This window comes from Dasypus novemcinctus, chromosome 2 (assembly GCF_030445035.2).
Source record: "Dasypus novemcinctus isolate mDasNov1 chromosome 2, mDasNov1.1.hap2, whole genome shotgun sequence".
Lineage (NCBI taxonomy): Eukaryota > Metazoa > Chordata > Mammalia > Cingulata > Dasypodidae > Dasypus > Dasypus novemcinctus.
This window is the reverse complement of record NC_080674.1, coordinates 36,536,578-36,549,704: the sequence shown is the minus strand read 5'-3', so window position 1 is coordinate 36,549,704 and position 13,127 is coordinate 36,536,578. Positions and strand designations below refer to the sequence as shown.

General features: G+C 40.7%; 1 long non-coding RNA gene across 1 annotated transcript in view; it reads left to right on the top strand.

Moving 5' to 3' along the window:
- Positions 1 to 2,258: 2,258 nt before the first annotated feature.
- The window catches only part of LOC131280062 (uncharacterized), a 70,862-nt gene continuing 59,993 nt past the window's right edge, over positions 2,259 to 13,127 (top strand). Inside the window, exon 1 of the long non-coding RNA XR_009187636.1 lies at positions 2,259 to 2,603. This is a non-coding gene — a long non-coding RNA (uncharacterized lncRNA). The remainder of the gene's footprint in view (positions 2,604 to 13,127) is intronic.

The following is a 13,127-nucleotide window of genomic DNA, read 5'->3' as shown; positions in this document are numbered from 1 at the left end:
TACACAGCACAAAGAGTTCCAAAGAGCAGGAGTCCCATCATGGCTGGTCTCCTGGGGTGGTTGAAAACTACACCGGGTCAGGGTCCATAGATGGCAGTTCTGCACACTCTGAGGTAGGCTAGTTTAGGGAATAAAAAGACAAATCTAGGATCTGGCAGAAAAACACGGCCATGAAACATGTGGCCTTGGACGCCCCACAGGATGGCTGCTGGAAGAACCTTGCAAGAATTCCCCATTTGGAATGGGATTTTGTTTGGCATCAAAGCCCCAGATATTCTAAAGAGGCCTTGCCATTGGGTCCTCCAGGGGAATTGATGTGTAGGGTAACCAATCAAAACAGCCAATAGCTGGGACTCTTCCCCCAAACATTAACAAAGGGCAGGGTAATCAATGGTTTGAAAAAGCAAATGAAGAAGTTTAATCAACCCTTTTGCCCTGTTTTGCCCTTTCTCTCCCTACTTGGACTAGCATGCAACCAATAACTTAGAGAAAAATCCAGCAACAACTCCATTTTGCATTGAAGAAGAGAGACAAATTGATACTGTTTGAGTGAGGCTTTTATCCACCTTGGTGGGGAGGTGGCCCTGTCACTGAGAATTTCTTTTCTGATAAGTATATGGGGCTACTTGTTCCTGGTTTCTGGATTTAAGGTCTGGCCAGCCCTTTTCATTAAACTTAACATCTCCCCAGATTTGGAATGGAAACAATAGAAAAGAAAGTGGGGTATCAGAAGGCCTGGTGGCAGCTTAGTGTGTATTCCTGACTTCTCCAGAGAATGGGGGTAGAGCTAGGTGAGGTCTGGGTGATGACCACTTAACAGGTGACTTCCCTTACATGCTACAGCTTTCTAGCAGAGTTAATGTGAGGACTGAAATTAGTTAGTATGTGTGAAAGCACCTAGCCCAGTGCCTGGCATAGAGTCTGTGTTCAGTGAATACTTATTTTTCTTTTCTATTTGTAGTTTGTATCCAGGAAATGCCCAATTGTTTGAGTTATTTGAAACCCAAGTACCTACCTTTTTTAGGCCAGACATCAACAAACTGGATTACTTTTACCTGTAACATGTGCAAAGTCTCTTCAGGGGATGAGAGGAGTGAGAGAGGTATAGGGAAGTGATTTCCAGATCCTAAAGTTCGATATATTCTTTTCCATAAAACTGATCATCCTTAGGTGGATGTTATTCTGGTTTCTTTTCCCACCGTTCCTTTTATAATCCTCCTTCTACCATTTGACAAAAGGGAGACCTACTTCTCATCAATCCAGAATCCTACTATACTGCATTGTCACAGGCTGTAGAAACTTCCTGGAAATCCAAATGAATGGACAATTTGAAATATTGGAGTCTACAAAGTTTTTGGTTTTTTTTTTGTTGTATGTTTTTTGAGGTACTGGGGCTGGTGATCAAACCCAGGACCTCGTACATGGGAAGCAGGCACTCAACCACTTCAGCTACATCGGTTCCCCAGTTTTTTTTTAAAACCAGGAATCCTGGGAGGTCTTTTCATCTTTTTATGTCTTATTTTGTTCTGTGTCTTATATTTACTAATAATTTTAATGGATAGCTCAATCCAGAAAAAATGATAAACACTAGAAAATTATGTGTATAGGAAATTAAAAATATACAAACATTTCAAATAAGATACATATTTTTGTTACAGAAACACATAATATGGTGTTAAATGAAATGAAAGGTAAAGGTATAGTTCATTTTGGATAAATTCTATGGGGGGTATTTCTCTTTGATGACAAAGGAACAATGTAAATTATATGACTGTAATAGAGGTGTTTATTTTAAATGGATGGGTGCTTATCCACTGTGGTGCTTCGATTTCACTGGAGAAGTTTATAAGGAGGTATTAAAAATAATATTCAATATACTGGAAATGACGTCTTTTGTAAGTAAAGTTATCATGAAAAATTTTAGAGGACATCTTACATATGTGTGAATATGTATTTAGCTTTAAAAAGTCCGTCCTTCAGGAAGTAAGCAAACCCCAAAGTCAGAAGATCACTGTTACAGGTAATATGCAAAATGTAGTGTAGCTAAGGCTGGTGCGCTGCTTACAGTAGACAACAAAAATACTTGTGGAAAAGTGCCGTGCAATAAAGGGGAAAGAAGAATATCTGTAAAACTGTAGATGTACCATAGAGAGGCGCTGGAAGACTGAGGGACAGAGAGACCCTGCGAGGGCCCATTGGAACTGAAGTGGCTCTCAGGTGGTGCGCGGAGAGAAAAAATGGCGGCTCACTTCCGAAAGTTCTGGCCAAGTTCGTGGTAACAAGTAGGCTCAGGGGCAGCAATTTCTGCCAAGGCAGTGCCTTCTAGTGAGATAGGGCACGAAGCTGTTCGAACCAAACCCAGTTGGTGAGCTAGAATCAGTGCAGGTGGAGAGGGGCCATGATGACCTCGCTTGAAAGATAACTGAAAGGCTGCTTATGACCACTCATGTTACAACTCATGTGGGGCAGCTGCGTGTCTCACACGGAAGAGAGAACTTCAGAATCACATACTACTCAAGAAAAGGCGTAAATTTGTGGCAATGAACAATGGGTTTGCAGACTGAAGAGTCCCAAGGTCTTTTGGCTGCTGTAATGATACCTGTGTAAGTACAAACGTTTTCCAAAGCCAATCAATTTTGGTTAATTAAACTTCATAAAATTAGTATTTGTTACATTTTAGAGTTCCCTGATCTGCTGGGAAAGTGGGGTTATCTTCCATGAAATTAGCGTTTTAGAAGAATTCCTTCAAGATTTCACAGTGTAGCACTGCAGAGAGTTTCCTAAGTCATGATTCAGGTGGTCAGTCAGAGTGCAATTTGCATATTGGGTGTTAAGCACAAAGCAGCTAGTTAAATACCAGTCTAAAATAGATTATCCATCCTTTCACATTATCCAAACTTTGATTTCCACTCCAACTTCTTACCCTCTTTCAGTAGAACAGGCGATAATGTGATTATATTTGTGTTTTGTAAATACTCTACATTTCCCAGCAGCCACTCTTGCCTGTGAGGAAAGTTTAACTTTTTAGTCTGGCTTTCAGAAGCCACCACAATTTGCCTCAACCAATATTTGTCGTTTTGTTTTCCACTATTTCCTCATGTGGCTTTCTCACTGCCATCTGAATATGACTTCAGGATGGAGTATATGTCACATCAAAATAAAAACATACAAAAGATAATAGGAAATCACTTTCAATTAGGGCAATTAGAGGAAGTTTCAGAAAATAGAGGCTCTTTGAAATGACCCTCGATTTGTTGGATTTTCAAGGCATAGGCTTAGAGTGAGATACTGAGCTGTTGTTGAGGAATTGGGTATGGCTTGGTTATCTAGGAAATTTGCCCCAATAAAAAGACACCATGAAACCAGGTCCTGGTAAAAAGTACTGGCTGTTTCTTTTTTTTTTTTTTTTTAAAGGTTTTCTTTCTTCCTTCCTTTCTTTCCTTTCTTTCTTTCCCTCCCCTCCCCCCCCCCCCTTGTGGCTTGCTTGCTGTCTGCTCTCTGTGTCCATTTGCTGTGTGTTCTTCTGTGTCTGCTTGTCTCCCTTTGTTGCATCATTTTGCTGTGCCAGCTCTCTGCAACTGCGGGCCAGCTTGCCTTCACAAGGAGGCCCTGGGATGTGAACCCAGGGCCTCCCATATGGTAGACGGAAGCCCAGCTGATTGAGCCACAGCCACTTCCCTGGCCATTTCTTTTTAAATACAATACCAAATGGGTAAAAATGTTTATACTTGATGTATGCTTAGGTGTCTTTCCATACATAAAGTTGTAAAGTAGAGACATCCTGAAATTTGATCCACTAGTAGGCAGAATTGGTATAGGGCAATTCTGTTTAGTATCCTGATTGTGGTGATCTTTTATTACTATAATCACAGAATGACTCCATTCTTATATGTTTCACTTATAGCACTTTCATAGAGGAATTATCTAGGAGTATCCCTAGGGAAAATTGTGATTTGGGTTTTTATTGTCAACCTGAGATTTTTTTTTAGAGGACTCTGAACCAGAAATGTGAGAGTACAAATTCTAGATCTGGCTGTGTCACTGAGTACTGGATGCTAATAAAAATAACCACAATAATAATAACTTTTCCCAGCCTCAATTTTCCCATCTGTCAGTATGTATAATAATAACTTTATCAGTTAATAAGAATGCAGTGAGGATTAAATAAGTTAATATATAAGGAAGTATTTCAAATAAATTTTTAAAAAACAGTCTAAAACACAAAGTCAGGCTGTTTGTTCTTTCTGAGGGTACAATTAGGTAATCTGAAAAAATTTAGCCATTTAAATGCATTCGTTGGTAAAAGTAACCTCCACAAGAGCTAGGACTTTGTTTTTCTACTATATCTCCAGTCCCTAGAACTGTGCCTATCACACTTTGGTACTCACTATATATCCAATATATATTTGTAAAATGAAGGAAGGAATGAATGACTAAAGGCATTCAAGGGCCTCCCTCTAATCATAGCTGGGTGACCTGACTGCCAGAACTTTGTATTCTGAGGTAATAAGCAACCTCCAAGTCTGAGTGTCATAAAACACAGATGTTTATTTCTTGCCTGTGTCACTTGCTCATAGTGGGTCATCAGGTGGGCTCTTTTCTTTGTACTTAGGGATGTAGGGTGGCAACAACCATTGCAAATATGCTGTGCCAAAGGAAAGGACATCTCTGGAGAGTGTCACACCAGCAATAAATGCTTGACCTAGACGTGACATACCTCCTTTCTCATAATGCATTGGCCAGAAATAGTCACATCACCCCACCCAACCACATGTGGGTCAGGAAGTGTAGTCTTATCATGGGCCTGGAAGACAGAAAGCCAGAAATTTCAGGGGCTCTGCAGATGACTACCAGAGCCAGTAAATAGAAGACTTGGTTTCTGAATCTAAAGCCAGGTTTATTTCACAAAACCACATTGCTTTATTCAGCTTGCTTAGAATTCTGAGAGTAGGGAATACCATATCATTTGACCCTCTGTTGCATTTCATTGAGGATTGTCTTTATGTGAGTTGTCTTCAATTTGAATCCTCGTAGGTTGAGAATAATTCTTCCCTCTTAATTTCCACACCAGGATGCATCACCCCTTTGGGCTGTGGCATCTGAGGGCCTAAAAGTCAGACCTTGGTATGGTGTGGCACTGGTCCCTTTTACCTGCTGTATCCACAGCAGAAATAGTCTCATTAACAGCACTTTCTGTTAGTCCAGCCCTAGGCTGCTGGGAGTGACTCCATTCCCTTTTAATCTGCTGGCAGTTAGCTAGGTGCACCCTAAAGCATAGAAGATGTTTTTTGGGCCAAAAGCAGACCATATTCCTGCTAACTTAGAAGAAGAGAATGACAGTGCTGTGACTGTAATTTGGGATGATTCACATTTCCACATTTTCACATTATAGCCTGTGCAGTGAGTTTGGAGACTGACTAGCAAAGAGCCCTGAATTGGATGTCACGAGCCTTGATATCACTCTTGGCTCTATCATCACTACCTGTGTGGGCAAGTGATTTAATCTCTCTGAATTCTCGGTTTTCTCATGTGGAAAAAGAATTCTGGTTCCAGCAGATTTGAAAGATGCTAATCTATAAATGTGAATGGCTAACATTGAATAGCACTTAATACCTTACAAAGTATTTCTTCAACTGCCCTATGTAAACATGCGTACCATTATTTTCCCAGTGAAGAAATAGTCCTTAGGGATCAGGTGACTTGCCCAAGGTCACACAGTTAATAACTAGCAGAAGTAGGACTTGAGCACAAGTCTTCTGTCACCAAATCTGTATTTTTCCTGGTCTGAGTCACTGACTAGGGTGGTCCATAAGGTGTGAAAAAGAACACAGAAGTAAAGAAAGTGGATGGCAGAGAGATAACGGTAGAGGATTTAGAGTCTGAGGACCTTGATGGAATCTAGCTCTGCCATTACTGAGTAATAGTCCTGAAGAAGGGAATCACCTTTTTTTTTTTCCTTTTCCCCTGTGGTAAATAAAGGCATAGCTGTACCAGTTACTAAAATACAGAATTCCTTTTTGTCTTGCTTGGTGAATAGCCACTCCTTCTGACCTTCCCCTTTGAGAAACCCCTTACCTCCCTATGATTCAGCCACCGAAGGATTAGTGTGGAACTCAGCAGGGGGACTAAGGAGTCCACTTCTGGACTGTGTTTGGCCTGTGCCCTGCTGGTTATCAAATATCATCAGTGATTGAGGATAATGATGATAGCAGTCTTCCTAACTTCAGTGGGTTACAGTGAAGATCAGATAGAGCTATAAAGATGACAGGTTGGCTGTAAATCTTAAAGGCAGTGTTTTCTAAAATGCCATACCAATGACCTCTGGAAAAAGAATTCTGTTGTAAGGAAAATACTGCTTAGGATTTTACCTTGGAGAGACATGTTGCACATTAACCTATTGAAAACTCTGAGATGACCTGCTGTAAAAGAGCCTATTTTGTATTTTCAACCTTGAATTTCCTAATATTTGACAGCAGTACACAGTTCTGCTATCATAATATGCCTATCATATCCTCTGCTAATTTTGTGAAGCTTGGTTTTTGACTCTGAGTTGTTTTCTGTATCTTGATTTATTCTTTTGTAGTATGTCTTTATTCAATGATTCACATAGTTCCTTTCCCAGGTGCTGCTTCAGTACAAGGTTAGAAGCAGGTTTATCACAGAGCAGAGGCCTGGAGTCCAGCTATCCAAGAATAACAAGAACAAGAAAAACAATAGTATTAGCAACAACAGGCCCTGAGCCTGTGTATATGTTACTGAGTTTCCTCTAAATTTCTAGACCTAAGCAATGCTTCTTGACCCCCATTCCACACTGAGAAGCCATCCTTTTTTTTTTTTTTTTTTCCATATGTTGGTCAGTCATTGCCTAAAGACAATTCTATAAGGAACTGACACTGAAATTCCCTGGGGTAGGGCAAATCTTTTTTTTTTTATTTGAAAATGTTTATATTAGTATAGTGAAACTGAATTTTAGAGACGCTGGATTATCATTAGTTTATTACAAAAGAGAGACATGGGAATAATCTACATGATGGAAGATTTTAGGACTCCACCGTAATGGGCAGCTTCACATGATGCCATTTCAATACTGATCTATTTCAGTCTATATACTTCCCAAGAATGTCACCATCTCTAAATAAGAAATAATCCTTATCATCTAGAACTACTTTGGTGCCTCCATATTCTGGGAGAAGAACTTTATTTCCAACTTTCACACTAACTGGTTGAATATCTCCACCCTTTCCTTTAGATCCCAATCCAACAGCTACTACTGTTGCCTGCAGTACTTCTCCTTGAGATTTTTCTGGAAGTATAATGCCTCCTTTGGTTACAGTTTTGACAGCACTCCTTTCAACCAAGACTTGGTCAAAGAGGGGCATAAACTTTCTAAATGCCTGACCTACCATGGCTCTGGTTGGTACTCTGCTACAGTGTCACCAACGCCACAAGGCCAAATCTATTAATTTTCCTTCATTTTCCATACCACCTTATGGATCTCCTTTCACCATGTCAGCTGAAATAATATGCTTCCACTTCATCTGTGTTCAACCACTCTAACTCTTCAACCCATTGTCCATGCTGCAACCAGAGGATAAATATATTTTCAGTATTGTTTACAAAGCCTCTTCAGCTTCATCTTACCTCTTACTTTCATTTTCCCAGCCACGCTGGCCTTTATCTGTCATCAGCTTCTGCTTGTAATGATCTTTCTTTCCTTTTATGCACCATAAACTCCTATTTGTCCTTTAGATATTAACTCACATTTTCCTTTTTCATGCAAGTTATTTCTGATCTACCTGGGTGGACTGAATCTGTAGCATAGGCCCTCATAGGGCCATGTTCCCCTCTTTCAAAGCATGTTGCAGAGGGAAGTGGACTTGGCCCAATGGATAGGGCGTCCACCTACCACATGGAAGGTCCGCGGTTCAAACCCCGGGCCATTTTGACCTGTGTGGAGCTGGCCCATGTGCAGCGCTAATGCGTGCAAGGAGTGCCATGCCACACAGGGGTGTCCCCTGCATAGGGGAGCCCCACGCGCAAGGAATGTGTCCCGTAAGGAGAGCTGCCCAGTGCGAAAAAGTGCAGCCTGCCCAAGAATGGCACCGCACACATGGAGAGCTGACACAACAAGATGATGCAACAAAAAGAAACACAGATTCCTGGTGCTGCTGATAAGGATAGAAGCAGTCACAGAAGAACACACAGCGAATGGACACAGAGAGCAGACAACGGGGGGGGGGGGGGGGGGGGGGAGGGGAGGAGAGGAGGGAGAAGGGAAGAGAAATAAATAAAAAAAAAAACCACATCGCACAAGTGTGGTTTTCAACTAAGTTTATGTGATGACATGTTTAAAATTTAGCTGCCCTACTATATTTTATGCTCTCTGAGAGCAGTGGCTGCATCTGCTTGTCACTATTATAAACCTAGTGCCTGGCATTCAATATGTGCTCAGTAAATATTTGTGGAATGGATGTATAAATATATGGCTGAAAAAGATATATTTGTTCAGTGATTCAAAATATCAAGGGGATTTCAGAGCTCAGGTTGAATCAATCTAAGTCTGTACAGAAATAAATGAGATCTTCAAATGAAGCAATTGAGAAAAGTTTAATTTAATGACTATTTACACAGGTGTAAACATGTTTAAGGGAAAGTAACAAAGGATAGCAAAGCACCTTGGGGAGAACAGTGGGGAGAAGTTAGTACCCCTAAACCTGAATGGGGAAAGTGAAGAGAGCAGTTTCACCCCAAGGAGAGTAGTTACGATTCTAGGAGATAGCCATTGGATAGGAGCTGTGGCCTCTCTGGAGGAATCCAGACAACCTGAATATGTTCTTCAGTGTTCATTTATGCCAGAATTGTAAGAACAAGAAAAACATCTTCATTTCCAATACTGTCTTCCCTTTTTCAACCTTTATCCGTTGCCTCTCCCTGGCTAAGGCCAAATGGAAGGTGGAGGGAGGGCAAGAGTGCTAAATGATGAAGTCCTCAAAGGCCAGCCTTCTACACAGAACCTTCCAAGGCACCAAGGAAAATAGAGAGAATGGCTCTACTAGAGCAAATGAAAAATAGCTAGCCATAGGTCTTTGAGACAATTCCATCTCTTGCTTTTTTAAAAAGAATTGCTAAGGCAGAGAATGCTGAAGGGTATCTTGAAAAGTTTTAATTTAGTATAATAATGAGATAGGAGACACTAAAGTTTAGGTGATGGAAGCTTCAAAACTTTCCTTATCATTGAGTGGCATGAGAAATGTGGATTACTGAAGAGTAAATAGGACTTTTAGTTAGATATAAGATCAAATTATAGCCCTCCCTCTTCATTGTTTTATAGAGTGAGGATTATAATGCTCTTCTCATAGGGTCAGTATAAGAATCCAATGTCTTGCACATGGTGGGTGAAAAATGTTAACTATTGTGAAAAAGGTATATATTGTCATTTGCTAGGGCCTAGCACTGATGAAGTCACGCTGTGGGAGCTTTTGATATAATAATTATTATTTTTTTCTTTTAACTATATTATTTTTAAAAAAATTTATTATCTTTTTCAAAGATACATAAATCACACAAAATGTTACAATAAAAAATACGAGGTTCCCATATATCCCACTCCCCACAGCCCCCACTCCTTCCACATTGACAATTGCCCTCATTAGTGTGGTACGTTCAGTGCATTTGATGAGTACATTTTAGAGCATTGCCACATAGCATGGATTATAGTTTATGTTGTAGTTTATACTCTTCCACTTTATTTAGTGGGTTATGGCAGGTTATATAATGTCCTGCATCTGTCCCTGCAGTATCATTCAGGACAATGCCAAGTCCTGAAAAAGTCCCAACATCACATCTCTTTTTTCTTTATCTTTTTTTTTTTTGTCTTTATTTTTTTAATATTATATTAAAAAAATATGAGGTCCCCATATACCCCCCACCCCCCTCCCCCCACTCCTCCCCCCATAACAACAATCTCCTCCATCATCATAAGACATTCATTGCATTTGGTGAATACATCTCTGAGCACTGCTGCACCTCATGGTCAGTGGTCCACATCATAGCCCTCACTCTCCCACATTCCACCCAGTGGGCCATGGGAGGACATACAATGTCCAGTAACTGTCCCTGCAGCACCACCCAGGACAACTCCAAGTCCCAAAAACGCCCCCACATCTCATCTCTTCCTCCCATTCCCTACCCCCAGCAGCCACCATGGCCACTTTCTCCACACCAATGCCACATTTTCTTCGATTACTAATCACAATAGTTCATGAATAGAATATCAGTAAGTCCACTCTAATCCATACTCTATTCCTCCATCCTGTGGACCTTGGAATGGTTGTGTCCACCCTACATCTATATCAAGAGGGGGCTTAGATTCCATATGGATGCTAGATGCAATCCTCCTGCTTTCAGTTATAGGCACTCTTGGCTCCCTGGTGTGGTGGTTGACCTTCTTCAACTCCATGTTAGCTGAGTGGGGTAGGTCCAATAAACCAGAGTGTAGGAGCTGAAGTCTGTTGAGGCTCAGGGCCTGGCTATCACATGGTCAGTCCAGAGATTCAGGTCCCCTGGGCATATATTAAACCCCAGCACCAAATACAGTTCTGGTAAAAGCAAAAGGAGAGACTTGTGAACAAAGATCACATCTAAGTCCAGCTCCATCACACAGAAACACAAACTCCAAAGTAGGGCCAACTGACAAGGCACTGAACTCCGTCTGCCATGACCATAGAACCTGTGGGTGTCTGTAGCCCTCAGAAGAACCAATACCCGGGGTTGTATCTACTTTATCTGTCTCTGGGACTCTGTTAAGGTGTGCGTAAGGGCAACCCCTCTGATAACCTCCTGGCTCTTTTTGGAGACTCATAGCCATATAAACTTTTTGATCTAATTAGGCAAGCAAAGTCACATTAATGGAACAAATAGAGACTAATTAGGACAGGGAATAACTAAATATCCAATTGCGTATTCAAATCCATAGTAATGATGCAGGTCACAAGATCTTGCAGATCTGCTATGAAACTGGACCACTCCTCATCCTCATGTATCCCCTCATATCATGCCACTGCTCCAGTATATCTTTAAGGAGCCTTCCAGTTCAAAAAGCTAGTGTACTGTAGTTCATGAGGATTGTATACATCAATGAACTACTGAGTCGCTCAGCTACGTGCAGCTAAGCCACAGGCTATCTAAGCTGATAAAAGCAGGAACAGTTTAAAACTCCTTAGTGGGTAGTTTTACCTTAAGATAGTAGTGACATAATGCCACCCAGCTCAGAAACATTGTGTGAAACTGACAACTTTTTTCTTTCTTAACAAAACCCCTGTTGACTTACTTGGTGCCAAATGGTTCACATGTAAACACTAAAGGACAGATTAGAGGCCACATTGTACTTTTCTTTGCCCATTGCGTGAAGGGCATTTTTTTCCATGTTGATAAGATCTGGAGGGAAGAATAAAGCACAATGGACTTTTTATTTTAACCACCAAATGCTCCCCTATCCCACAGAGTACCCGGGACTTTGTTCTACTACTCTTGGTCTCAAGGCTTCCGGTATTAGGAAAAGTAAAGACGTGTAGCTCAGAATTTATTCCTGTGGGATTGAACAGTGTCCTGGTAGTTTATTGAGAAGGGGTTGAGAGGAGGGCTGAAGAAGCAGAATTAAGTGAGGAGGACCCCGAGGACAGCTGAAATGATAGTGTTTATACCTAGAGCCTGCTACATGCAGGCGCTATGGGGACTGATCAAGGAGGCTGAACAATATGATGCTTGCTCTCAAATAGCCTGCGATGTACTGACAGAGAGGGGCAGATGGCACCAGAGTTAATGGCACCAGAATGTAAATGCAGGCTCAGATAAGTCCCATTTCACCTGTATAGCCATCCCTGATATTTCTCTCCTATGTTAATCTCTGTCTTCTCCATATTTTCTGCGAACAAGGCTAGCAATTCTTTTCTCACCCCTCTCTTTTCTCATTTGTATTAATACTCTGTGCTGCTTCAGTTTAGTCTTGTATTTGAAGTCACATAGGATCAGAAGTCAGGAGACCTTGTTCTACTTTAGCTTTGCTGTGCATCTTTGACCAAGTCACCTACCCCTTTAGGACTTCCAGTTTTCTGAAATTATTTGCTGTGGTTAACAGAGCCAAGAAGATAAGGAAATATAAGTATGTAGGAGCAGTTTATAAAATTTGAGGTAAAATTGACGTACAGGGAAATACACAGATCTTAAGTGTAGAGGTGTTGTGAGTTTTGGAAAGTGTATACATTTGTGCAACCAATTCTAATGAAGAAATAGTATATTTATATCATCCTAGAAAGTTATCTCATGTCCCTTTTGTATACCTTTGCAGCCAGTCCTTCCATCCAGAGGCAACCACTCTTCTGATTTCTGTGACCATAGATTAGTTTTTCCTGTTCTTGAACTTGTTAGAAGCCCTTTCAAAAATGCAAGTCACTGTACAAAAGCCAGTATTACATTTATCAACTAGATGGTCTATTACTTAAGAGAGAGACCCAGGCTTCTCCTGTGCTAACAGGAGAACATACATGGTAGATTCTGTTGCCTCTTATTAAACTGAATATATATTAAAGTGAGTAGAAAAGAACTTTGGTCTGAATTCCAGGAAAGATGGAATTCTAGCCCAGTTTATCTGGTTATGTGACCCTTGGTGGGTTTTTAGAAAAATATTTTTCACCTTAAGTTTTTTTTCTGTTAAAAAAAGAGAATGGAACCAGATAGAGTACCTTCCTGCTTTCAGAAGCTACTAAACTAACAAGGATAATTACTATTTACTGAGTGCTTACTATAATCAGCCACTATTCTAAATACTATACAAGTACTAACTCATTTATCTTTGTAACAGTTCAATAAAGTAAATCTTACTATATTACTCCATTTTACAGATGGGGAAATTTAGGCCCCAAGGTCACAGAATGTGTAAATGTGCAAATGTGCAAATCGAGGTTGTGGACCCAGGCAGTTTGACTCTACAGCCTGCAATTTAACCACTGCTCTATGCTGCCAATCACTGGGGTGATAAATCAGTATAGACTGCTGGTAGGAAACATGCGTTTTGTGCTTCAGATCTAGGAATAGGTAACAGTAGGTGGCAAAGTTTTTCTGTTTCTTGC